This window comes from Marmota monax, unplaced genomic scaffold (assembly GCF_021218885.2).
Source record: "Marmota monax isolate L192 unplaced genomic scaffold, Marmota_monax_Labrador192_F-V1.1 WCK01_AAM20220418_F8-fsc00083, whole genome shotgun sequence".
NCBI classification, from domain to species: domain Eukaryota; kingdom Metazoa; phylum Chordata; class Mammalia; order Rodentia; family Sciuridae; genus Marmota; species Marmota monax.
The window spans coordinates 2,158,250-2,183,624 of NW_026692848.1; the positions used below are offsets into that span (position 1 = coordinate 2,158,250).

Here is a 25,375-nt window from a genome sequence, read left to right on the forward strand (position 1 = left end):
GGGCGCGGGGTGCACCCAGGATGGCGCCCATCGGCTGGCTCCTGACTGATCCTCAGAGGACGGGAGACAGGGCATCGGCTGCAAGTGAAGGTGGACAGAGGGGTGACGCTTTCAAGGAGGGAGGAAGAGGAAAGAAGCAGACACCCGGGAGAGGGGACGCAGGAGCTGGCAGTCACACGTCCCCGGGCAGTGGGGATTTTAGGGGAGGCATCTCTGCGGTCCCCGCTGTCTGCTCCAGGACACGGCAGCCAGGGAGCACAGAAGCATGACCGTCACAGCACGGGTCACCAGCCCCACTGTGTCTGGATGGTGGTGTCCCAGGAGCATGCTGTGGCGGGATGTGTGTGCTTCTTGATGTCAACCCAAGCCTCTGCTTCTTTGACAACGGGCAGAGGTCTCCAAAGTCCAGAGCCATTTCTTATTTTATGCACCTTGTCCAAGCTGCTCCTCAGGACACTAACTGTGGGACTTGGCTGTGGCCTCTAAGCACAGTACTTCCTCTTTTTCTCAATCTTAACTGAGTGCCTTCTCGTGCTCTGGTACTCGGTGAGCCCAAGCTGAGAGGTGGCTTCCCTGGGGCGTTAGCATCGCCAGGCTCCTCGGGTGCCCACGGTTCCCACGTTTTCAGAAAAGCCAGAGCTGCTGGAGTTCTCAGGCACTCTCGGGGCTGCCATAAGTCGTACAAGTGATTTGGGTGACCTTTCCCTTTTTTAACCAAAGGCACTGTTTGCAAATGTCATCCCAGAGACCCCTCGAGGCTGGAATAGGGAGCAGTTGTTCTGCCTAAGAAAATAGCATGAATTGGGAGCAGAAATGTCCACTGTGTGCTTCCAGTTGTCCTGGCCTTGGGTGAGACGCAGCCAGGTGACCAGTGTCCCAGACCTTCCATAGACCATTTGTGTCCAAAGTGGAAAGAGACTCCAGAGTGACGTTGGACGCCAGGGCAGGGTGAGGCCAGTGAGAGTTGGCGCACTTGACACCTGGTGCCGCTCTCCCCTATGTGGGAGGCCTCGCAGAACCTGCTCTGCGGAGGACTTCTGGGGCCCTCCCCACACGGGAGGCTGCAGCTGACCCCCGGCTCTTCTCCCAGGTGGCTGGTTCGACTTTCGACCTCCTGAATGTTCGGTCATCTGAGTGCCCGTCCGGGGTGTACCCTCAGGTACTGGGTCACCTATGCAAGTCCACTGATCTCCTCCAGCAAGGAAGTGCGGTGCAGCTGACCTAGGAGAGGGGACGCCTTTCACGTGCTGGTCTGGCTCCTGCCCCCTCCAGGGGCCTCTCCTGATTCCCAGTCATGTGTTTCGGTTTTTAATTGACCTTTATTCTTCCACAGGCACAGAGGCTACCCCACATCGAGGAAACGTCTCACAGGCCAGGAAAACGGGGGTGAGTTGGCACGATCCCGCCACCCCGCTTCAAGAGATGTCCTCGCACGACTCTACTTGTGCTGGGCCAGCGGACCTTCGTGAAGAAGAAAGCACCAGAGGACGTGGGCATGGTGCTCCTGCACACGCGGCAGGGGGAAGGCGCCGGGTGCCTCAGGCGCACCTATCGCTGGCCTGGCGCTTTCTGGGCCCCCAGTGCTGGAGCCACCAGCCAACACACCTGGCCAGGGCTCAGGGCAAGAGCAGCCACCTCTCAGTTCTCACAGGTCTCGGTCACTGGGGCCGTCCTGCTGATCTGGGCGAGGCTGCCTGATGCCAGCGCTTGCTCCCTGGTCCACTGGGACCACTGGCCTGGGAGGGCCCTGGCAGGGACTCGGGAGACGCTGTGTGAACGTGGCACTGAGGCTTCCTGCAGTCCTGCGTCATCCTTCGCTCAATCCTCACCAAGTGGGACTGCTGGCCTGTGCTGCCCTCTGGCACCCACTGTGGGCTCAGGGTGGACAGAGTCGCTCAGCCAAGCCCTAATGGCCAGCATGGCAAGGCTCAGTCTTTCCTCCCGTCCCCTCCACAGGGGACCTCTCACACTGAACAGCCGAGCACCGTCGTCTCCGGGTGCGGTTCCTAAACGTCCCTCACACCAGGCGTCACACAGGAGCCGCCGCTTTGCCTGTTCTGTCCCTCAGTGCTCCAGAGCAGCACAAGTCCAAATAAAATTCAAAGTCAACAAACAAGAAGAATAAAAAGCAGACGCAGGCCCCAAATATCTGCCGAGAAGAGCGCAACTGATGATAAAAATAAAATAAATGATCCCTGCGCGCTTAGCCGCCGCCGCAGGTCCCTCGTCCAGCCTTGGCCATGCAGCAGTTCCCGCCGGTCCCCCCGCTCCTCTCTCCTGTTCTGTCCCCTGCCTGTCCACCTCGGAGCAGGCAGGGGAGGAGGAGCCCTGAGGTGGCCAGTGGCACTGCGCAGTCTGGAGAAGGTCCTGTAAGGACTCACGGACCTGCCGAGGCCAGAAGACTCCCGCAGGATGGCCCTGACACCCTCCGCTGCCCGACCAGTGGCCCTTGAACCACCATCATCAAATCCACGGTGACAGCCTGGTCTACACCTGCGGGATGTGTTCAGCCAAGAGTCTCCATCAAACCAGGTCAGTCTCTCCCTGGGGGCACAGGCGTGGCACCTCGAGGACTGTCAGGGGCCGAGTGCTCCTGGTCTGGTTGGTCTCGTGACTCCTGATGACTTCACCCAGGATCTGCATCTCTGGCAGGGATCTCTCAGAGGTGGCAGTGGACTCTTCTTTGGTGCCACCTGTCCCGTGGCTTGTGTTAAGTGTGATCACAGGAAGGTGACGGTGTCTGCGCTGCTTGCCCCTCGACCCCATTCTCCACCATGTATCAGTGAGTATCTCTTGGGAGGCTTTGATCTGTGCCTGCCCTCCTCAGGGCTGCCCCAGGTAAGGTCCCTGGAGGGTCCCTGGACTGCCCCTCCGCCCCTGCCTCCAGCGCTGGGCTGGCTCCGAGCTCGAGGCTCCTCCTCTGGCCGCTGAGGCTCTGCAGCTCTCCCGTAGGCGGCAGCTTCTCTACACCACTGTGTGCTTTGACCTAGCAGGCGCTCAGGACCGGGCCCTGGGAGCATTCAGGCTGGTCACGGAGTCCCTGTGATGTCCCCTGACGTCCCCGTGGTCTCTGAGCCTTTGCTCCCTTCCTGCACCTCCCTACGTCTGGCCCTTTCTGGGTAGGAGCCAGTGTCTGGGCTCCAGCTGTCCCGTGCCCCAGGTGTCTGCCTCCGTGTCCCCTCAGCGAGGAATGCGCTCGTGTCCAGGTGTGTGCACACCCAACGCACACGCACGTCTGCATCTGGCTCACACCCGCGTGGTCTGCACACACCAAGGCCAGGCCTGCCCAGCCCTCTCCTCCCGAGCCCAGCAAGGTGGCTTCAGCCAGTGCTCTCTCCCTCCCTGCTGACGCCCTTCTCTGACCACAGGAAACGCGTCTTCACCAGTCCTCGGGGATGTCCCTCTGATCAGTCCTCCCCCAGACCCAATCTCCCGTCACCACTGCCCCCTTCCCGAGCAGGCGCCTCTCACCTTGCTTTGATCTGACACCTGCAACCCAGAATCACCCTCCCCAGCCACATGGGCTCTGACACCCTGCATCACCTGCCTGCAGTCACTGCTCTCCCAGGCACTTGAGTTTTTATTTTAATGTCAATGGCTGTAGGCACAGCATCTGTCCACGGTTGCCCAGCATGTGCACTGCCCAACTCCAAGAAGCACCATTCAAATCATAATTGTGTGACCTGCCAGATGTGGCCACAATCTCCACTGCTTTCTTCAGATATTCGCTGACATATTAGCACTTAGGGGAAGCAGTCTAAATTTGCAAACTCATGGACTGTGCTTTCCTTTAACTACTGATCAACTTACATATTTCCTGCGAATACCTTTCACTTGCTTACTTGGCCGATGCTTATCAAGTGTCCTCTCTGTGCTCCAATGTGAGCCTTTTATGGAATTCGTTAGGCCCCTTCCAAGTCCTGGCTCCTGTCTGCCCTTCTCCAGCAGTGGGAGGCCTCGGGGCTGTGGCCTTTGGTGCTGGGGACTTTTCCTCGGGTACACATGCAACAGGAGTGACTTTCACCCTGACTTGATACTCTGGTCGCTACCGGAAGGAGCTGTGTGTAGCCCGGAGAGAGCTTGCTGTTCCTGTCCAAAAATGCTTCTGTGTCTCTTCCTCCCTGGTCTCGCTCACCTCCTGGGGGACGTGGTCTCACCAGACAAGCCCTGAGTGCGCCGGTGATCAAGGGGCTCCCAAGGCCCACTGCCCTGACCCGTGCTCTGCTCTCCCTCCAACAGCCTGACCTCCTCCCTCCCCTGAGACCCGCAGCAGCTCTGAGCCCTCCCTCCAACTCTCGGGGTCTGAACTGTGTGGGCCCCATCACCGCCCAACCCGGGGGGACAGCAGCTTTCCCCTGTGATGTCCTGAGAGAGCACACCAGACACACGCACATTCGCACACTGAGCCAGCTGAGGCTGCACCTTTGGTGGGAAGGTGGAGACGCTGTGCTGGGCCCGGGGCAGCACCAGGAGCAGGAGTAGGGCAAGTAGTCCAGGTGGTCAGCCCTGGCCCTGGGGACACTGAGAGGGCTATGCAACGCCCTGGCCCCTCTGCAGGCAGGGACCTGCAGCCGTGGCTGAGCGCACTGTCCCCCGAGCCAACCAGTGTTCCTCCTTCTGTGCCCTGCACTGAGACACCTCCCTGCCAGCTGCCCGTGCCTCTAGGCTATGACAAGGCCCTGTCTGGAGAGGCTTCGGCACGAGGGTCCCAGCAAGGTCAAGGTTGTCTGTATCTTCTCTTTGCCCCACTTGGGATGAAGAGCTCACGGGCACCTTGTCCTGCTAATGATCTCACTGCCAGCCAACACCTGCTCACCTGACTGTCCATCCTACTGACCAGGACAACAGTGCCATCTTCTTGACCACGAGGATAGGCCACACCCAGGGACAGAGGATGCCTGAGCAGGAAGATCTGGGCTACTTGAGGGTCTGTGGAGCAGGGCATCCCCCAGCTGCGGAAGCACAAAGCAGGACTTGCAGGAGAAAGATCAAGTTCAGCCGGTTTAGGACTCTGTCACTTTAAATCCCCCACCATCTGCAGTGTTGAGAGGTGCAAAGAGAGCAGGCTAAGTGGCTTGACCCCACACGGGGTCCCGGGGTCCCCGAGCGAGCGACACTCACTGGGAGGCCCAGCACCAGGTGCTGACGGACGGAGGGACGTTGGCTTCTGCACATGGGCAGGAGGGGTCAGGACCTTCTGTGGGCTGGAGAAGGCCCGCGTGGGCAGAGGGTCAGGGCGAGGAAAGCAGGGCACGAGGGGCAGCCCGGAGGTGGCCTGAGGTCCGCTCTCGGAGACGAGGCAGCAGCGAAGGCATTGGACACGGCCTTCCCAAGCAGGCACGTGGGGCTGGGGACGGTGGGCACTTCCGCAGGAGGAAAGCCCTCCCAGGTGCTGGACACGGTGAAGTGCCAGACTGCCTTGTCCCTGTCACCTGACCCACGGGGCAGGGGGGCGAAGGTCTGGGGTGGGAGGCCTGGGGCGGAGCCATTCTGTCCTCCTGCTACTGGGCTGGGTAGGAACAATGTCCCAGACCCCTTTCCTAAGTCCACGCACAGCAACAGCCTGCCACGTGCCACGAGAGGGAGGAGTCGCCATGGGACACAGAGAACGCAGGAGCCAAGGCCGGGGACAGGTGGGCAGCCCCTGCCTGCACACTGCAGAGGTGTCCGTCTGTCAGAGGTGAGAGGTGGGTGGAGCTGGGGCTGTCTGGATGTCGTGGTCATGGAGGAGGGAGAGCAAAACCAACAAGATGTGCCTCCAGGGGACAGGACGCTCAAGGTCTCAGCTTGTGTTACGCTCAGGTCTGGGCAGGCCCGCCGGGCCACCAGGGCCTGAGCGCCCGTGACCTGCATGGGGCAGCCCTGGCCCCTGGAACTGGCAGGAAGAGCGAGGAGAAAAGCCACACAAGCAGTTCACCCCAAGGCTCTGACGGTGGGAAGAAGCGGGTCTTTGTGAGGCGGCGGGCACAGCACGGCTCCCGGGGGCGGCTGCCGAGTGGGCACTGAAGGAGGGGGTTCTGCAGGGCCGAGGGGGGCAGGACTTCCCTGCTCGAGGGAACGGCAGCCGCTCCAGATGCACCAGCTCTGGCTGCGGGGAGGGAGCCCACTAGAGAGCTGCCGATCACCACCACCGAGGCACCCACGGGTGCCGACGTTCACACAAGGCACTGGGGCTGGTGGGGAGGTTGGGTGCCTAGATGAGGCTCAGGGAAGATTTGTGACATTTCCTTTCTACACGAGGAACGCGTTCCCGTGAGAAGAGTGAAGAAAGTGCTGAGGCGGGTGAGCTGCACCCACCTTTCAGGGAAATGCGTCTGGTTTTTAGTGAGAAACCGCGCTTGCTTCCAGAGGCCACTTTACATCTCGGGGAGGGAGTCCCCTCTCCTGAGACTCTCCCAGAGGCCCCCAGCTCCTCCACGTATGAGTGAGTCTCCATGAGACGAGTTTGCAGGGTCCTGGGCTCTCATTATGCCAAGGACCAGGGATGGATGGTGCCTGCAGAGCTGGACCGAGTGTGTCCCGAGTTCCCAGCAGAAGGTGGTGAGGACTGGGCAGGCCAGCCATGACCCAGCATCGAGAACCTTCTAGAGCACACCATATGATGACCATCTGTGTGGGCATTTAGAAAAGATGCTGTCAGCACCCAGAGTGAGTCACCCCCAGCAACCTAGGCCCCTCCCCCACGTGCTCAGGTGTCGGTGCATCTGGGGACACCTGGCCACGGTGGTGGGTCTCCATTCCCACAGGCTCCTCTCCATCTGGGCACAGGCTTTCAATAGATGCGTCTTTAAGTCCCTCGGGATAAAGCGGGGAAAGGGGCCACATGGCACAACCTGCGTGGTTCCTGCTGACTGTCCACTGTCGGCCAGGACGGTAGAGGAACTTCAGTGGGAAAGGAATCGGCCGGTGGGACGGGACGAGTGAGGGCTTGCTGCTGAACTTCCCTGGTCAGGATAATTCCTGATCAATGACTTGGTAGAAGGCGGCAACGGTGCTCACCAAGCTCCTGAATCGTGGGATCTGCTCTGATATGGGCACTGCAGAGAGCAGGAAGGTCCCGCCTGACGGCACGTGTTGGAATCTGAGAGGAAGGCAAACCCACGAGGTGAGGAGGGACCTGCCCGGAACCACGGCGTCAGAGGACAGGTGACGCGAGTCGAGGCCGTGACTTCCGTCACACTCTAGGAGTCCAAAGAAACTGGAGGGGCTTGACTTGCAAAATCCTGTTATTTTAACTCAAGGTATCAAAACATAACAATCTCGTCGCGTAATCAGAGTAGACCAGCACAGCGCTGACCAATGAGACATTTTACCTCTCTTGTGCTGTATTCAATCAGGTGTGGATTTTACAAGAAGAGCATATCTCAGTTCAGAGTCCCACACCTGACTGCTCCGTAGTCACACACGACTGGTAACCACCACGCTGGACAGTGTGGGCAGAGAGACTGGCCCAGTAAAAATGCTCTGATGAAGGTCACTGGTCACTAGTGTACTAAGGTCCCTGTAATAGAAACTCCAACTTGGGGCACTGCTGGTCATATGGGGTAGCAATTATCCATCACCAAAAGAAGACCCCTTAAGAACCCCCCCCCAGTGGCACACACTGACCCTGTACTACTGCCGCAGTCGGCAGAGACCTGGGGGGCTCTGCTGCTGCGCTGCGCTAGCCAGTGTGACTGGCCCACTCGCTCCAGGCTCAGTCTAGAGGCAAGCAGGCGCTGGCAGCAGGACTCTGTCGGCGGGACAAGGCCCCTGTGTGCTCTTCATCCTCACGCAGCCTGGCCACGCCTGGCCCCACGTCAGAGCCCCCTTACAGCCGAGGTTGCTCAGGAATCCACACACCATGGCCTGGGCCACATTCTGTTGACCACGGCCAGTCTCAGGCCAAGGCAGACTCCACCTCCGGATGGAGCACTGTGAAATCACACCCCGAAGGACAAGCATGCCAGAATCTACTCCCTGGGCCACCAGGATGCCATCCCACCCGAGGGGAAGCTCCAGACAAGGGAGCCAGAGCCCCACAGATTGTTTAGCTCGTCAGGTGATACATGAGTCATTTCTAACAAGCACTTAGCAGGGCTGTGGGTGGCTTTAGGACTGTGATCGAATGGCCTGGCATGTGGGCCATGGCCTTTATAAAAAATTATTTATAGGAACGAGTGTGTTTAGTCCCCAGTGAGAAACTCAGGGGACAGCATGGACGCTAACTCGGCTGTGCAGAGTGATCATGTGGAAGGAAACAGCTCGGGTCTCAGTTCCCCTTCTGGGGCATCGTGTGCACCAGGGGTGGTGCTAGGTGTGGAGACCAAGGCAGAGTCAGGTTCAGTAGGTACCAGCTCCTCCAGGGAGAGCTTTCTAGCATAGAGAAGAGATGACTGTCCAGTGATTCAGCCGCCACAGCAGGTTCTCAGTGGCCCCAGAGCTACCTTCTGACGCCATGAACTGTCTCCCTGCCGTAACTCATCTGTTTATGGAGACACATCATCTGACAGCTCCTGCTCACGAACAGGCTGAGATTTACGAAATGCTCTACTCACAGAGAGGACGATGGGTTGAAACCAACCGCCATGTCCCCGGAGCTGAGTTGCCCTGTTCTACTGTGCAAAGTACAGGGTGGTTGAGTGACTTCAGATCACGTGAGACCACTGGATAGACTAGAAGTGAAACAGAGATCCTGGGGCTCTGGTCTGTGCTGTACTCAGAGTCTCCGTCACTATCTAACCACAAGCCCTGAGAGAACATACAGCGTGCCCTCGATTCCTGGAAGATCCATCCCCCTGCCGCTGGTTAGGTCTCTTCACAGAGAAGTATCTGCCTTTGGGCTGCTACGAAACAAACTGCTAACAGCCGAACCAGAATCCAGCCCCACCAGATGCCGAGTTTTTGCGTCCAGATGAAGAGCCCACACTGACCGCCTCTGCTTCCTGCACACAGGACATCAGCCAACCCCCAGGAGGCACAGGGCGGGGCGGGGGTGCTCTAGGGGATGTGGTGTGACAGTGGGAAGGCAGGGGTGACACCCAGCCAGAAGCCACCTGCTAGACACAACAGAGATGGCAAGAAGCCTGAGGCAGGCCGGGCTCCCAGGAGGTGTGTGCCAGGGTCAGGCAGCACCGCGGAAGGTCCGGCAAGGTGCTGGGGCGCCGGCCCTGAGGCTGCCTGGGCTTGACAGTGAGTTTGCAAACCTTGGAGGCTCTGAGAAGGATCAGGGCACCCCTGAGAGAGAACAAACACTCTCTCCTGAGCTCTTTAGCAGGGTGGTCTCCACTGAAGCCCACTGGGTCAGTGACCGTGAAGAATCAGGGAGGCGGCAGGGCCAGGACCCGGGTCCCAAGGGAATAGCCAGGGTCCAGCCCTGATGGATCACGCAGGGAATGACGTGAGCAGCGCGTGCACAGAGTGTGCCCGTGCCAGGTGGCCTCCGCTTCCCTGGGAAAGCCTTCTGGTCTGCCCCCAGGTCCAGACTAACATTGGGCACCCTTCATGGTCCCTGCAACAACACCTGTCCACACAGCAGTGACAATGGAAATCACCTCCCACCCAAAACACACGGCCACTCCAGGGGAGGGACCACAGTCTCCACTGCTCTATCGATGGCACCTCTGGGAGCAGCAAAGGCCCTCAAGGCCCAGCTCCCAAGTGTCCCTGGAAGTCAGGGAGTGTGGTGTGAGCAGCATGGGGCCAGGGCAGCAATAGACACTGGCTTGTCTGCTGGTCGGGTGAAATCATCCGGAAATCACTCTGAACTAAAGGCTCTGGCCAGGGGGAACTATAAATGTCTATCTACCTGGCTTTTCAGGAGAAAAGGGCCCACCAATTTCTGTGGTGTAAATCGCCCCCCACAGCTGATTTCAAACGCCCTTCCTGAGGTCGTGGAGGAGGGCTGGGGATGGACAGGCAGCCTGGTAGCTGGGTCCAGCCGATGGGGATGCAAGGCCCACATGGAGACTAGCAAACACAAGGAAGGAGCCCACCGCAGAGGACAGGGCTCTGTGGGGTGCCACTGGCCTGGAATTCCAGGGGCAACTTCTGACAGACAGTGGCAGGAAATAAACGGTCACTCCAGTCTCTGCCCACAGCCACAGAGGACCTCCTTCTCCCTCTTTTTAAGAGGCCCACCCTGCATCTAAGATGATCTGACCTTGAACCCACAGCTAGTTACACCAGGTTCCAGGTGGGTGTGAATTTGGGGGAAAGACTATTCCTCCTTCTATGCCCCCAGATTGCACCAGCAGCTCAGGTCCTTCTCTGGAATTGCAGACAGTCTCCCCACTGGGGAATTTAGAAGGGTCTCCAATACCTGAGGCCAAAGGCAGCCTGCCCTGCCCACACCTGTTCCTGCCCGCCCCTCCAGGTAGGCTGAGGTCAGCGCCGGCCACTCCCTGCAGCAGCTCAGCCCTGACTTGGACCCACCCTTGACCACTCTCTCCACATCCAGTCATCAGCAAATTCTCTGCCATTTCTCCTCAGGGTCTGACAGGTATCTCTTGTCCCAGATCATGCACCTTCTCTCTCTCCATTCCCTCCTGACCACTGGACCCTGGCTCTCATCTGCCAGGAGGCCCTGCCCCACCTCTGACCTCCGCAGAGGGTTCTGCAGGACGGACCACCACCCAGCAGGCCCTTCCCTGTCTCCCAAGTGTGTCCACCAGTCACTGGCAACCATGCTCTCTTAGGTTTGCTCAGCCCCTGAGGCAGGGCCTGGCCTCTGGCGGATGCTCTGCCAAGAACATCTTCCCTGACAGCCACATGGCCAGCCCTCCCTTCCCTGGGGCCTCCCTTCTCTGGAATTCCTATTTGCAAGGGCTTCCCACTCCTCTCCCAGTCCTGCTATGCTGAATGCTCCCCCTCGCTTCCTGCCCCCCTCCACCTGTCTGCTGTCCGGGGGAGGCAGGGCCCAGTGCAGAGGGATGTGACGTTCTACCTTCCGTCGTTCAGAGTAGGGTCTACTCACCAGCAGGCGCTCAAGAAATATTTCTCGAGTGAATGAATAAATGAGGTAGTGACTTACTTGAAAAACTAGCGTGTGGGTTTTTTGAAAATCTTATCTCCCTTTTGCACAATCTCTAGACCTAATCTTGTATCAGCCTGCAGTTGATGCACAGATAGGGCGAGGCTGCAGCAATCTGGGGCACACCACCTTTGTGATTTGTCATCCGAAAAGGGGAAGAGGTTTTGACTTGAAAGACCAAGAGGGTGGATGGCCTTCATGTGGGACCTCTGCATGGACCTCCTCCGTGGCTCCTCCGTGGCCTGGCGTTCCTTCCCACTGCTCCCTCCTGGGGACCCTGAGGCCTGCCACCTTGCCGAAACAGCTTGTCAAACAAAGCTCTTTGGTTTGCCAAAATACACACGGATGCTTCTAGCCGCTGGACCAATCCGTTTTAGGGAAATTAATGGAAGCCCACACTGGACCTTATTCCTTTCACACTTCCTTTTGCAGTTGAGATCCCCCCTCTGGGTGACATTACTAAAGTGTGCAGACCTCAGAAGTCGGAGTGTGAGAGGGATGTGAGACAGTGCGTGGGTGACCCCCGAACGGAGCCACACGAAACAGGCCTTCACCCAGTGATGGAGCTCCAAGGTCAAGAGCATGGACTTAGGGACCACATGGGCACTTGACTCCTGGCTCTCCACATTCGTGGGGTGACTCGTGGGAGTAGCTCATCTGAGCCTCAGTGTCCTGTGTGTGACTGTGGGAAACAGCTGCCTGACAGGTGGGGGATGGAGTCTGGAGACTGGGGAAGGAGCAGAGGCTCCCACCTGGGTCCTGGAAGAGGCCACAGACACAGGTCTGGAGCACACTGAGCCAGCAGGCAGGAGACGCTACCAAAACCCCCCGGACAGTGAGGCCTCGCTCCAGGCTGCTGCTGGTGGCCGGGCACCTGGGAGAGACGTCTCTCTGGAGGGTTGGCAGGAAATTACTCATTTGGTACCATCGCTGTGTATCTCACAGCGCCTTACACACAGGACCCCCAGAATGGAGGAAGTGGGCTTCGGAGGTAAAAAGAGACCGGAACACAGAACGGCCCAGGGGGCAGGGCCGCTGACGGCCGCTGACGGCTGCTAGAAGGAAGCAGCCACTCTGGAGAAGGAGAGTCACCACCGCAGCCACCCAGCAGAGCTCGGACACTTCCCGTCCTCAGAGGAGAAAGAAAACCCTCTATCTGCTCTCCCTCGCAGGGACGGGGGCAAATCCATGCCTTGTTTCCTCTGAGGTCCTCCAGGGCCTGTGGACTCTAGCCCCCCATGCAGTGTGGTCCTGCCATGCACAGGAACGCAGTGGAGCCCAGCCTTCACCCACGGCTGACCCCTATCCTTCATGAACACTGACAGCCTGTTCTGCTGTCATTCACCTCTACGACACTGAGGGTGACTCCCCAGCACTTGGCATCCATGTTCCACAGTGCCATGGGCACGCCACACCCATGGCCAAAAGACAACCAGGGTGCCTCAAAGATACTGCTGGCCCAGAGTCTGCAGTCCAGGGGAAGCGGGGTCTTACGATGACCCAGGAGAATCCCATGAAACCCCAGAGGACTGCAGAGCTGCCCTCTAACCCGCAGGAGACCCCAGAGCTCCCCTCTAACCCACAAGGGACCCCAGAGCTCCTCTCTAACCCACAAGGGACCCCTAAGAGTCTCGCTCTAGCACACAGAGGACCACCCTACAGACGGGTGTGGTTTGCCACCTTTGCGTAGTTTTCATGGTCCCTACGTTCCTGGAGTGACAGTGCCGAGGTTTACCAAGGACATCCAGTCTGGATCCCTGTTGTTGCAGACCACCCCATAATGTAGCCCCTGTACTCAGAAGGAAGTGAAAAGGGGGGGCTTTCTTGGCTAGAAGGCAGCAGCAGTCACCCCATGATAAACAGGTATTCTTCCCGATTCTGGACCATCCTGAGGCACCCAGCTATCAGGCAAGGCAACCGGAGCTCCTGTTTAGAAGGAAGTCACTGTCCCCAAGTCACCATGGGGCCACGTCTTAGGGTCTCCCTCACTAGATCAGTCCTCCAGGAGCGGCACCCCAGCTGAGGTCAGCTCCCTGCTTAGCAGGGACCCACTGACATGGCGGCTGCCAGTTCCACTCGGGGACCTGCCTACAGATCTGTGGCTTCAGATCTTTAGGGAGGGGCCTGGAAGGTTCAGGATGTTCTGAGTGTTTGGCAAACTCTCCGGGTGATTCCGATATTAACTCAATTTGGGAACCGTTGAATCAAGCAAGACTTCCCTTCAGCGGATGCTTGGACTGCTGATACTGGAAAAGAACATTCCGAACTTCAAAAGTCCACCGCTCCGGGCTGGGACTGGGGCTCAGCGGTAGAGCGCTTGCCTGGCATGTGCAAGGCCCTGGGTTCGATCCTCAGCTCCACATAAAGATAAATAGATAAAATAAAGGTATTGTGTTTAACTACACCTAAAAAATAAATATTAAAAAGTCCACCGATCTTATCAACAGATGTGAAATTCCCACTTAAGCCTAAGTGGAAGATCTCACAGCCTCGCAATGCCCGAGGGGCTGGGACGTAAAACTCCGTGTGTCAGCTACTGCCTACCATGCTTCTTTCTCCCCCTACCCTTGTGCAACTGTTTCCACGTACTTATGTCCACATGTTGGTTTTGTGTCTTGCAGAGCTGGGGTGGACCCAGGTCCTGTGTAGGGCAAGTGCTGTACCAGGGAGCCCCTGCAGCCAGCCTCAGCAACCTTGTGATCCACTCAACAATCTTTTAAAGGATCAGTCATAAGAAAAATAATTTTAACCTGTGCTTTATTTTTAACTATTTCCAGCGCTCCTCATTTCTTTGAATAAATCCAAATTTTCATCTGCATAATTTCCCGAAAGCCCAGAGAGCCGCCCTTCACACTCCCTGTAGCACAGGTCTGCCAGAGATAAGTTAGCTTGGCTTAGTTTTTTTTGTGGTTTGGGGTTTTTTGTTGTTGGTGGTGGTGGTTTGAAAAAGTTTTATTTTTGCCTTCAATTTTTGAAAAATATTTTCACTGGATATAGAACTCTTTTAGTTTTTGACTTTAGCGCTTTGAAGATGTCACTCCACTGTCTTCCACTCGCACAATATCTGACCAGAAACCTGTGGCGATGATCCATCTTCCTGGGTGTACAGTGCTTTTTGTTTTTGCTCCCTGGATGCTTTTTAATTTTCTCCCTATCTTTGGTTTTTAACAGGGTGAATATCATGTGCCTTCTGGTTTAGGGTTTTTAAAAAATTGTTTTTTTTTTATTTATAAAGATTCTCTGTGCTTTCTGGATCTGGGATTTGTTGTATTCGATGTGGAAAATTCCCAACTACTGTCTATTTAAATATTTCTTCTGCTCTGTTCCCTCTCTTACTCTGGTACTCCTACTGCACGTTATCAGGTCATTGGACAATGTCCACCGCACTTGGATTCCCTGTTATATAAGTTTCCCTCCACTCTTTTGTGTATATTTCTGTGGATCTACCGTCAAGTTCATTTGTCTTTCTGCAGCTGAGACTAGTCTGCAGATAAGTTTGCCAAAGGAATCATTCACAACTGATTTCATATTTTTTACTTGTAGTATTTCTAATTATGGCTTGGTTTCTGTGTGTCAGCTGAAATTTCCCATCTGGTCATGCATGCTATATTAGATCATGTATTTATCAGTTACTTTAAGGTCCCTGTGTTAGTATGTGTCACAGTGATTTTAAAGTCCCGGTCTTAGTGTCCAGCATCTGTGGCATCCCTAAGTCTGCTTGTGGTGATGGGTTTACCTGTTGGCAATTAGTTGGTTTGGTTTGGTTTGGTAACAAATATGAGGGCTGACTCGCCTTTTCAAGAGGGAAGGTTTGGGCTGGGGCTGGGGCACATGTGAGCCCTGGGTTCCATCCTCAGCACCACATAAAAATAAATAAACCAAATAAAGGTATTGTGTCCCTGTATAGCTAAAAATATTTTTTATAAAGGAGGAAAGGTTTATTTTAGGTCACATTTCTGGGGGCCAGTCCCTGAATGACCGGCCCTGTGGCCTGGCGCCTGAGGTGAGGCAGCACAGTGTGGAAGTGGGGGTGCAGCCAAACCACCCACCTCTGGAAGAGACAGGAAGCCAGTGAGGAGGGGCAGGTCCACAATCCCGCCAAGGGCACAGGTCAGTGACCCAGCGACCTCCACTGGGCCCCACTGGTACCGCTGGTTATGGGTGCCGAGTTCTGCTCCCCCACGCGTTGAAGGTTGAACGTTAGAGAAGCAGCCGCACACAAAGCAGGGTTTATTCAAAAAGGGTCAGTAGACTTCTCCTGGGAGGGAGAAGGGGCCATAGCTGGTGCTGGGCCGGCAGCCTTCCCCCCTCTCCCCTCCATGGCAGCCAGTCCCGTGGGCGGGGAGACCCCAAAGGGCCAATCAGAAGCTGACATGGCAGGGGTCCCGCCAGCTGCAGCGGTCGCAGGTCAACACATTGGCCCTGACGGACCTGCTGGGCTGGCCAACCTGCTGTCCGCAGCTGCAGTTTAGTGGCCCAGGCCCTCCCACTGCAGCTTCCCTCATCTGCACGGTTCCGCCCCGACTTCCCGGCCCCCACCCTTCCTGGACAGTGAACCTCGCTGGGGAGCGTCCCCCCAATAAACCTCCTTTTAGTGCCTCCTCCTTGTTCCGTGGTCCCCGATCTTGTGCCCTTTCTGCTTTACAGCCGGTGGCCTGGTGTCCCCAGGAGCAAGGTGTCTGTCCTAGGCTTCCTTTGTCTCCTGCTCCCTTCCCTTCCTCCCTCTCCTTCCTGTGTAGTGACCCGGCCAGGACTGGCCCAGGGACGCTTGCTGGATGGCCAAAGGGTGGGAACAGGTGGGCTGAAGGGGGAAGGGCAGGATGGAGCGCCCAGGACACATAGGAGCGGCAATCCCTGGGATGGGTGACCTTGGCAACAGGTTGGAGCAGGGGCAGGCTCTCGATGAGGGTGGAGGGAGGAAGGGCTCTGAAGGAAAGAACACTTCAATCCCTCAGGGTGGGGTAGGGACAGAGGAGGCAAGGCACCCAAGACAGCAGGAAACAGTTTTATTTGGCTGCAGCCAGGCTCAGGGGGCACAGCCTGTGCTGTAATCAATCAATCCCCTGAACCCCGAGTTCAGGGAGTTTCAGAATTTTATCCCCAGCATGTAAGGGGAGGGGCTCAGCAGTTCACAGTCTGCAGAAGTTCACACGAAATCAGCTTTTTCTCTCACTGTTCTGGGCAAGTTGACCCTTCAAGGACAACACCTGAGAAGGGGGAGCCTCTTCTCCCCTCTCTTTCCTCCCCCTGTCAGCTGTTACCATGGGCCCATTTGTAACTTATCTTAAAAATGTGGACATCCCTGTGAAGCCCAGCTCAAGGCCAGAGGCCTTGTTTGCACAGTTCTTCAAACTACTATACTGGATATGTGTGTCAAAAACTAGTAAGGGGTGTCCATCACCTGGAGTGCTGGTATCTTCTCGGCCAGTGGCCAAGTAAGCAGGGTGACATGAAAATAGGAAGTTTATCTACATTGGACTCTTTCGAAGAGACTCTTTTGCTGACAGTCCTAAAATCAGCCATGGTGAAGAGGGCTTTTCTGTGGAGAAAGGGGGTGCCACTTCAAGAGGACAGTCTCCAACTTCCCAGCCTCACTCAAAATTGACCTCCTTGAGCTGACCTGACTTGCCTTACCTTTCTAGACTGACTGCCTGTCTAATTCTGGCTTCACCACCTCTGACAGGTCCTCCCCTCTCAGTAAACAGCACCTCGGCTGGGGACAGGCCTGCACGCCAGGGGCCTGTGGGGACACTTCAGATCCAAACTGCAGTGCTGCAGGAAATATTCTATATGCCTTTAAGAGAGTGCGGAGCAGGTGGTTGACAGTCTGGTCAGGCGCTCAACGGGCTTGGGCTTTGTTTCTGCAGACCACACTTGCCTTGCATCAGTGTCCCAAGCCCAGGGTGACCAGCTGCTCTAGGTCACATGGGGCTGAAGTGCCAGAGGCCTTCCTTTGTGTTCCCAGCCCTTCCTCCACCTTTGTGCCCACAGGCCTGCACCATGTGGGACTCTCCTGGCTCCGGCCCTTCCCCAGGACACGACTGACCGCCGCTGCTTGCTGTGCTATTTGGTGTCAGGCTCATGGTGTGGAAGGAGGGGCTTCCATGGTCCTGAGTCTTACATGAGCCCCTGCGTCTGGGCCTCCGAGCTGGTCCTTGAGGGCATCCCTGCCCTCCCAGGCAGTCGGCTCTGCCTGTCCTTGTGGTTAGCCGGGGGTGGGGGCCATCTGCCCCTCCTTAAGCAGCCGAGGCCTCATTGACCTTGTCCCAGGGCTGGAGGCTCTGCCTGCTGCAGAAAACACAATGGGAAAAGGACAACCCTTGTGTCTGTTTCCAGGGTACCGTGGTCACCACTGCATGCCTGGGCCACTGGGGGGCTCTGGTCTCGAGGTGCTGCCCTGGGAAGGCCCATAGTACAGAGCAGCAGCGGTCCGTTGGAGGCCCAGCTCTGGGAACTGACGCAGCAGCCTGTATGTGCCCCCGAGGAGGCTTTTCCTGCTCTGTCCCCACACACTTGCATGGCGGCCCCTCCTCCTCCCAGGACCTGTCAAGTGTGGCAGAGGTCAGACCACCCATCTTTCCGTGAAGGGCTCTTCCCTCTGCAGAGCCGGCTGACCTGGTGGTCTTGGGCCCAGGCTCTCTGGAGGGCTCAGGCAAGCTGCAGGTCTGGTGGCTCACCAGGCTGCCTCGGGCAGGAGGGGCAGTCCTACCTGTCAAAGAGGAGGCATAAACCTGAGTGGTCCCAGGGATGGGGAAGGAGAAGCTCCCTTTGCATCAGAAGCATGTTTCCAGAATGCCTCACCCCTCCTTCTGGGGCAGTGGTCCAGAGGGCCCCGAGCAGGCAGGTCATCGAGGGACGGGAGGAGCCTGTGCTCACCGGGCTGGGAAGGGGTGCAGCGTCCTGTGGAGGGGGGGTGGGGAGGCCAGCTCTCAGGTGTGGAGCCAGACGTGACAAGAGCCGAGCAAGCGAGAGTCACAGAGCCAACCAGAGCAGACTTTGAGTCCAAAGGGCAGGACTGCCCCATGGCGCTGGAGCCTGCTCCCAGAGCAGGGGCTGGCGGTGCACTGCCCCCCAGGCCGCCCGACACTGCAGCAGGTGCTTCCTGCCCGATGGAGCAAGGCCAGCGTGGCCAGAGCAAGAGGCCGGGCACACCCAGCACCAGCGAGGGGCTGTGAGGGCAGACATGAGCAGCTCCAGGGATCGGTGGGGACCGCATGGGAAAGGAGGAGGCCACCGCTCCTCCCAGAAGTGCAACCTCAGCACCAGAAGCAATCTTCACTGGTCAGCTGCACAGCTGTCCACTTTCCCGTTTGGAAGGAATGGGGAGCTGTTCTCCAGACCCCTGGCTCCTGCGGCTTCAGCATGCTGTGGCCCAGATCTTAGAGTTCACAGACCCGACCCGACACAGCCTGGGCCAGCCCGGCGCCGCTTCACAGGGCCTCCCTCTGGGCATCCAGGAGCCGGGTCTGGGATCAGGCACGTCCAGAGGGCCCTGGGCTCCCTGCTGTCTCCCTGGGAGGCAGCCAGGATGAGCAGAGACGCCATCCACTAATGACCCCCTCAACCTGAATCTGAAACTGAGGCTTTTTACAAGGGGCCACGGAACAGCTGGGACTTCCCCAGGTTTGCAGCACAGCAAAGGCCCAGGCGGCAGTTCATTCTAAGTTCTGGGAACAAACACAGAGCCAGGCCGACCCTAAGCACCACTGGTGGGTCATCGTCCCCAAGTCCACCGTGTACAGATGAGCACGCTGCCACCAGCATGGAGTCTGGGACATGTTTGTCCCTCTTCCTTTTCCTTTCATATGTGTCCTCTAGTCCTCCCCTGACCCCTGGAATCCACCCACCCCCCCAGCTACAGGGTGGACTCTGGTCATTCCCATAGCCCTCAGTCCCCCAGGGCTCTGCCTGGGTGCTCCTCTGGAGGAAGCCACCTTCTCACCCAGGGCCCCTGTGGTGCTTCTCAGCTTCTCCCTCGGAGAAAATGTGCACCTGGGCACTGGCTGCTCATCAAGGAAGACTTAACAAGGACCAGTCCCCAGAGAACATGGGCTCACGCAGTCTGACTCATCTCAGGTCCCTAGACAGGAAAGCAGCCGCCCAGAGAGACAAAGGCCCCGCAGATGCCTCGGTGGGAAGGTGGGAAGGTGGGAAGGATCTGCCGCCCCTTTCTCTGGCTTTCCTACTGGGACCTCTGAGCAGAACTCCAGGGAAACCTGGCTGTGGTGGGAGTGGCGGCACGTGGGCTTTGTTACGGGTGAGGGCACAGCCTGGGCTCCAGCCTTCAACCGCAGACCCATCTTACCTGTCACTTTCCCAGAAGATGCCGTTCCTAAAAACCGCTTTAGATCAACACAGCACATCTTGTTTTGAAGCTCATCCATTCTACACCCCACACCGTGCAGGCACTCGCAGAACCAAGCACATGTTCTGTCCCCAGTTCAGACTTGAGACTCTCACCCCAGGCCAGCAGTGGACGAGAATTTCTCTTCCCCAAGGCGGGTCACAGCAGCTCTATGCGTCCTGCCCTCTGCCTTTAGTAGGCTGTGAAGGCATGCCCTGACCCACCTGTCCACTGGTAAATGGTAAGATCCCCTCCTTCCAGAGGGGTCCTGCAGAGGCCAAGGAGGACCTGCAGTCAGCCCTGCGGGGACGCTGCCCAGCCGTTGGCATTAGCTCAGACCCCTTTTGTTCCATCACACTTCAGGACAGTTGTCCATGCTTCAATTGTGGCTGTGCGAGGAAGCCCCCATAAGGCCCGGGAGAGTGGGGTCAGGGAGCTTCTAGAGGGTAGCACCCCGGGAGGCCATGGGGACTCTGCACCTATCCCCCACACATCACCCTGCACACCTCTCCATGTGTTCCCTGGGTTCTCCAAGCCCCTGGAGCCTGGAGTGGAAGCCGAGGAGGGGATCACAGATGCAAGGAGCACAAGGAAAACACCTGGGGCTGAGATGTGCCTCTGAAGTGGGTTGCCTCTGTCTCCGGGTGGACAGCAGCAAAATCAAACCGAACCAGAGCACACCTGGCTGGTACCCGCTGCTGCAGAACTGCTTGCTTGCTGGAGGGGAGAACCCACACCTGGCCAGAGGCCTGCGGTGCTGACCTGGTGCCAAAGCACGTACTGAGTCTATGCGGCAATAGCCAGCCATCCTCAGTGTTTCCAGGTCTCGGCCTTCTGACCCCCTGGGCAGCCTGCACCTCCCACCTGCGGAGAGTCAGGGTCACCAGATGACGCGTGTGGTCGATCCAGGCTGGTGAACTGACTGCTCTTCTGGAACCGGAAGCCCCTGAGGTCTAGAGTCCAGCGTGCTCTGCTCTCCTTCTTCTCCCCATGTCCCCAGAATGAAACCATGTCCACTGCCTCTGGGAGAAGCCCAGGGTGGACGAGAGCACTGTTGAAACGAGGCTGTCTGATGCCTGGGCAGGACCTGCTAGGGGTGCTTGACAGGTGGACAGGCTGGAAAAGCCAGAAATTCCCAGAGATCAACAGTCGTAAAAGTGTCTCATCTCTTGGACCACTTCCTCAGGAGGGGCTGCAACAGGTTGGAAGTCCCCACAGTTCCGACGGTTCACAGGCTGGGAGTCTGTGCCCCCAAACACACATGTTGAAAGCTTCACAGAGGTGATGGTAGGAGGAACCGGGGCCTTCTTGGCATGTTAGACCGCACTACGCATTATTCGTTGTTTTCTCATTGAATACCTAACAAGCTTTGTGCAAACCAGGTGCTGTCTTCATTGTACAAGTGCCGCAGTGGAGAGAGATGCACCCACCAGGCTCTCATACAGTCAGTCTGCATGGGAATCAGATTTCAATTCACAGTCTGCCCATTATGTCACGGATGCTCTTCTCCCGTGTCCTGGGGAGGTCATGCAGGGCTGGGTGTTGGGAAAGGGTTTGTGATAGAGGGAAGTTGTTTTGGAGGTCACTGGAAAGGTCAGGTGCTTGCACAGCTGCCTGTGAATGAGATTACAGGACACTGGGGGAGGGAATGCCCAGGGGGCTTGAAGAAGCCACCTGCTGTGCCATCCATCTGTCCAGCCAGGCCCAGGCAAAGGGAGCTGCTGTCTCCACCTCGCCCCTGAGTTAAACCACTGGAGCCTACAGGTTCTCCCAGGAAAAGTCAGACATTTCACTGAGTTTTTGGTAAACTGGGGAGGCTTCATCACAGAAAGAAAAGGCAAGTTAATAGCCAGTTTCCCCCAGATCCATCCTCCCTTCTTTCTGGACAGCTGGAGAATACATTTTCAGAAATCAAAGAATCAATTTAATTTCTATGTTGTTACTGGTAATTAAGACCCAAGGAGTTATTACTTGAGTATAGACAGAAACGATCCCAAATTCTCAGGATCTATAAAATGCATGTCTGAGTTACTGCACCCCAAAGGGCTTAAGGGTGACAGCACCGGAGGTGAGTCTCTAGGAGGGGCAGGAGGAGGCAGGCCTAGCACCCCGTCACCATGCCGCCATGTCCTTGCAGGGTTGACCCAGCTGGAGGCTGCTTCGCATCCCGCACAAACTGATGTCCATCTACCCAACTGCAAGGAGACATGATTTCTAGGACACCGAGAGAGATGCAGTCCAGCCAAAGATGCCACTGTCCCCTCAGGCACCATGCCTACCTGTGTCCAGACCTCCTCTGCCTTCTCAACAGCCCAACCCACACCCTTCGCACCCACCCACCAGCATGGGTACACTTGGCTCTAGGGGAGGCACTGGGAGGGGGCCTTGACTGTAGCTGCACTCTGACACGGGCCAGGTCCCTCCTTTGAAGACAGAGGTATTTTGACCTCTTTGTCAACTCCACTGAGAAGGAAAGCTGAACAAGTTTCACTACCCAAGTTTAACTCTCTTCTGACTTTAGACAAATGTGCAGTGGAGACAATTATCCTTACCTCATTCAAGGCAAAGAAAAATATGGAGAAAATAGGTTGATCTCTCTCTTTTCTGTTACAGAAAGAAGATGAAGTCAGCACATTTCTAGAAACTGAACCCATTAAGTAGGTATGGCTACTCCTCTTCTTGAGATGAAGAGACTGAGGGTCAGGCAGTGAAACCAGCAGGTGCACAGCCAGTGGCTACATCTGCTTCCTCTGCAAAGGAGCTGCAGCTGATGTCTTTGGCATCAGGAAAGAAAGCAGGTGTGAGGAGGGAAAGATGGGGGTGCACAGACCCTCGGGCATGAGCTGGAAGGACATGCAGACCAAGGGAACATGGGTCAGGTCTCAGTACCTCTTGGTGAAGGGGCCTCTGTCGCAGAGCTACACACATATGGGTGAAGAGTCTGGGAACCTGGTGGAGGTCAATGCTGTCTGAAGTACCAGGCCAAGGATGTCACACATGGAAAACAAGTCACCTGTGACTGGGAACAGGTGTGTCTCCTTCCAAGTCTGCATACCTTTCATCTCCTCCTCTTGCCCGGTGACAGCATGTCCACCTTGTCTTGCTCCTCATCTCAGAGCAAGCAGTCACCCCGTCACTGCCATGCCAACGGTGGGCTTCTGCAGAGGTCCCCTGTCAGGCCAAGTCCCTTCTGGTCCTAGCTTGCTGACAGCCTTTAACATCAGGATGTTGATCTGATCAAATCAATGCTCTTCCTACAGCAACGGACAGCACGTGCTGTTTTATTTGGGAATGTCAACACGTCAGGTTCACGGTTTTGCAGATGTAGAAAATGTCACATGAATCCAACTGCGCGGTCGCCTCGCTGCGCTCTACCTCTGCTGGGTGCCAGGCACAGCTGCCACTTGTGTGCTCCCGAGGGTCGAGGACGCAGGGTCTTCTCTCCTTGGATTGCCTTGGCCTGGCTGTGTGTCCCTGCAGTGCTGCCACCGCAGGTGGAGGAGTCTCCGTGCTCCTGATTTCTGTAAGGCCTCCTGAAGGCCTGCAGTGGACCCACTGGGGATCTGGAGTGTCCTTTTACTGGAAGATTTTTAGCCACACACTCAAGTTCTCTGGTAGCTGCGGACCCCTTGAATGGGTCTGGCAGTTTGTCTGTGAAGCCCTCCGCCTGCTTCATCTGAGTCCACGTGGGTAGAGCTGTGGTCTCCCTCAGGGTGCTCTGTGCGGGGTCCCTGCGAGGTCCTCTCTGCCATTCACATGTTAGCAGTCGGTGTCCGCCTTTTCCTTGTCTTGATAGAGCATCTCACTGGTGCAGAAGTTTACTGATATTTTCAAAGACTGAGCTTTTGGCATCATTGATTCTATTGCTTTTCTGCGTTCAGTTTCTTTGTGCCTCTCATCAACTTGGCATTGTCCTTTCTAATATGAGCATCGAAGTCTACGTTTTCTTCAAGCCGTGCTTGAAGAATGCGTCCCACACATTTCGATATGTTGTGTTTTCATTTTCAGTCAGCACCAAATAGCCTCCAGCCTCTCAAGACCTTTAATAATGGACGGCAGAAATGTACTGTTTAATTCCCAAGTGCTTAGAGATCTTATGATAGCACAAGAATACTGGCTTGTGATACGCTAATAAGAATACTTTATTAATTTTTAGTTTAATACTTCACATCATTTGGTATTTACATGTGGCAAAAGGTCTTTCATAAACCAGGAGCTGTTTATGTTTATGATGCACTTGACAAGCAGGTGTGCTCTCCCTGTCTGGGGCACTGCTCTACAGATGCCACCTAACCCAGCTGGACTGGCTGCTGTCTGGTCCAACCAGGTCCTTGCTGGTTTCCATCTGTGGTCCTCGGGTGACTCAGACTATGGCTGAGTCACCTTCTGTGACTCCTCGGGTGAACTGGTCTTACTCCCCGGGCTCCGTGGGTTTCTGTGTGACTGGCAGCTGTTGCTAGGTGTCTTCTTGGGAACCACTCTTCTGAGCTCACGTAACTGCCCTTACTCTGAAGTCTACTTTTTCTGATACTTATATAGCCACTCCAGCTTTTTTAAAAATTCTGTTTTTATTAGTTATATACGACAGTAGAATGCACTATGATACATCATGTATATGGAGTATAATTTCTTCTGGTTATACACGATGTAGAACCCCACCAGTCATACAGTTATATATGCACATAAGGCAATAACGTCTGATTCATCCTACTGTCTGTCCTTCCTACCCCCAAACCCCTCCCCTCCCTTCTACCTAAAGTGCCTCTGTTCTTCCCTCCCCCTTGGGAATCAGCATCCGAATATCAGAGAAAACACTTGGCCTTTGGCTTTTGTGGCCTGGCTTATCTCCCTTAGCATGGTCTTCTCCAGATCCACGTATTTACTGGCAAATGCCATGATTTCATTCTCCTTTAAGGCTGAGTCTAGCTTTCTTTTGATTAGCGTTTACATGGTATGTCTTTTTACCCTTTTTTGTTTATTTAAGTCATCGTATAATTTGTACACCATTCAATTCACCCACTAGAAGTTCAAGTCAATGGGTTTTTGGAATATCCAGTCATGTGACCATCATAACCAATTTTAGAGTATATTCATCTCTCCCAAAAGAATTCCTACTCTTAAGCACCCTCCATGGTATGCTCCCAGACCTGAGCAGCAACCACTGACCCACTTTCTGCCTTTACAGAGGACCTGTTCTGAACTTTCATATAAATGGAATTATGTAATATGCGGGCCTTGAAAATTTCTTCTACACACCTGTCATAAAGTTTTCAAGTTTCATCCAAGCCGTAGAACGTATCAGTTCTTAATTCCTTTTGATGGCCAACTGATCACATTGTATGGACATCACACTTTGCTTATCCTGCATCATTCATGGGTACTTGGGCTGCTTCTACCTTTGGCTACTATGAATAACACTGCTCCGAATACCCATGTTCCAACTCTGTGTGTGGACCTGTTTTCATCTGTCCCCAAGTACATACCTACAGGTGAAGCTGGCTGGCCACACGGTAATTCCCCAGGTCAGTGATCCAGGGGACCATTCAACTGTTTTCCAAACAGCTGTGTCATTTGTCTCCCCATAAACTGCATGCCAGGGCTGGCTTCCCCACACCTCACCCACATTTGCTAATAGGACTCTCCATTCCAGCCACCCTAGGGAGTGGGGAAGTGACATCCAATCATGGCTTTAACTGTATCTCCTTGATGACTAATGACATTCACCGATCTTTTCATGTTCTAAATACATAGATCCTTATTTGATTTGCATGTGTCAGGGTTGTCTTTTCACTTTCTTGATGGTGTCCTTAAAATCAAAACAGTTCTTAATTTTGATGAAGCCAAATTCATCTATTTACTTTGACTCCTCAGGCTTTTGGTAACTCATTGAAGGATGTGTTGCCAAATCCCAGTTCACAAGGATTTACTCCCATGATTTATGGGTTTTAGTTTTTGGTCTTTTATTTGAGTCTTTGACTCATTTTGAGTTGATTTTCGTACCCGGGGTGAGGAAAGTTCCA

General features: G+C 55.6%; 1 long non-coding RNA gene across 1 annotated transcript; it reads right to left on the bottom strand.

The window, feature by feature from the left end:
* Positions 1 to 16,004: 16,004 nt before the first annotated feature.
* On the bottom strand, positions 16,005 to 18,177 carry LOC131424366 (uncharacterized). Its single transcript, XR_009227243.1, has 2 exons — positions 17,721 to 18,177; positions 16,005 to 17,299 (listed from the first exon to the last, which is right to left on the bottom strand). It is a non-coding gene; the product is annotated as an uncharacterized LOC131424366 (long non-coding RNA).
* Positions 18,178 to 25,375: the final 7,198 nt, after the last annotated feature.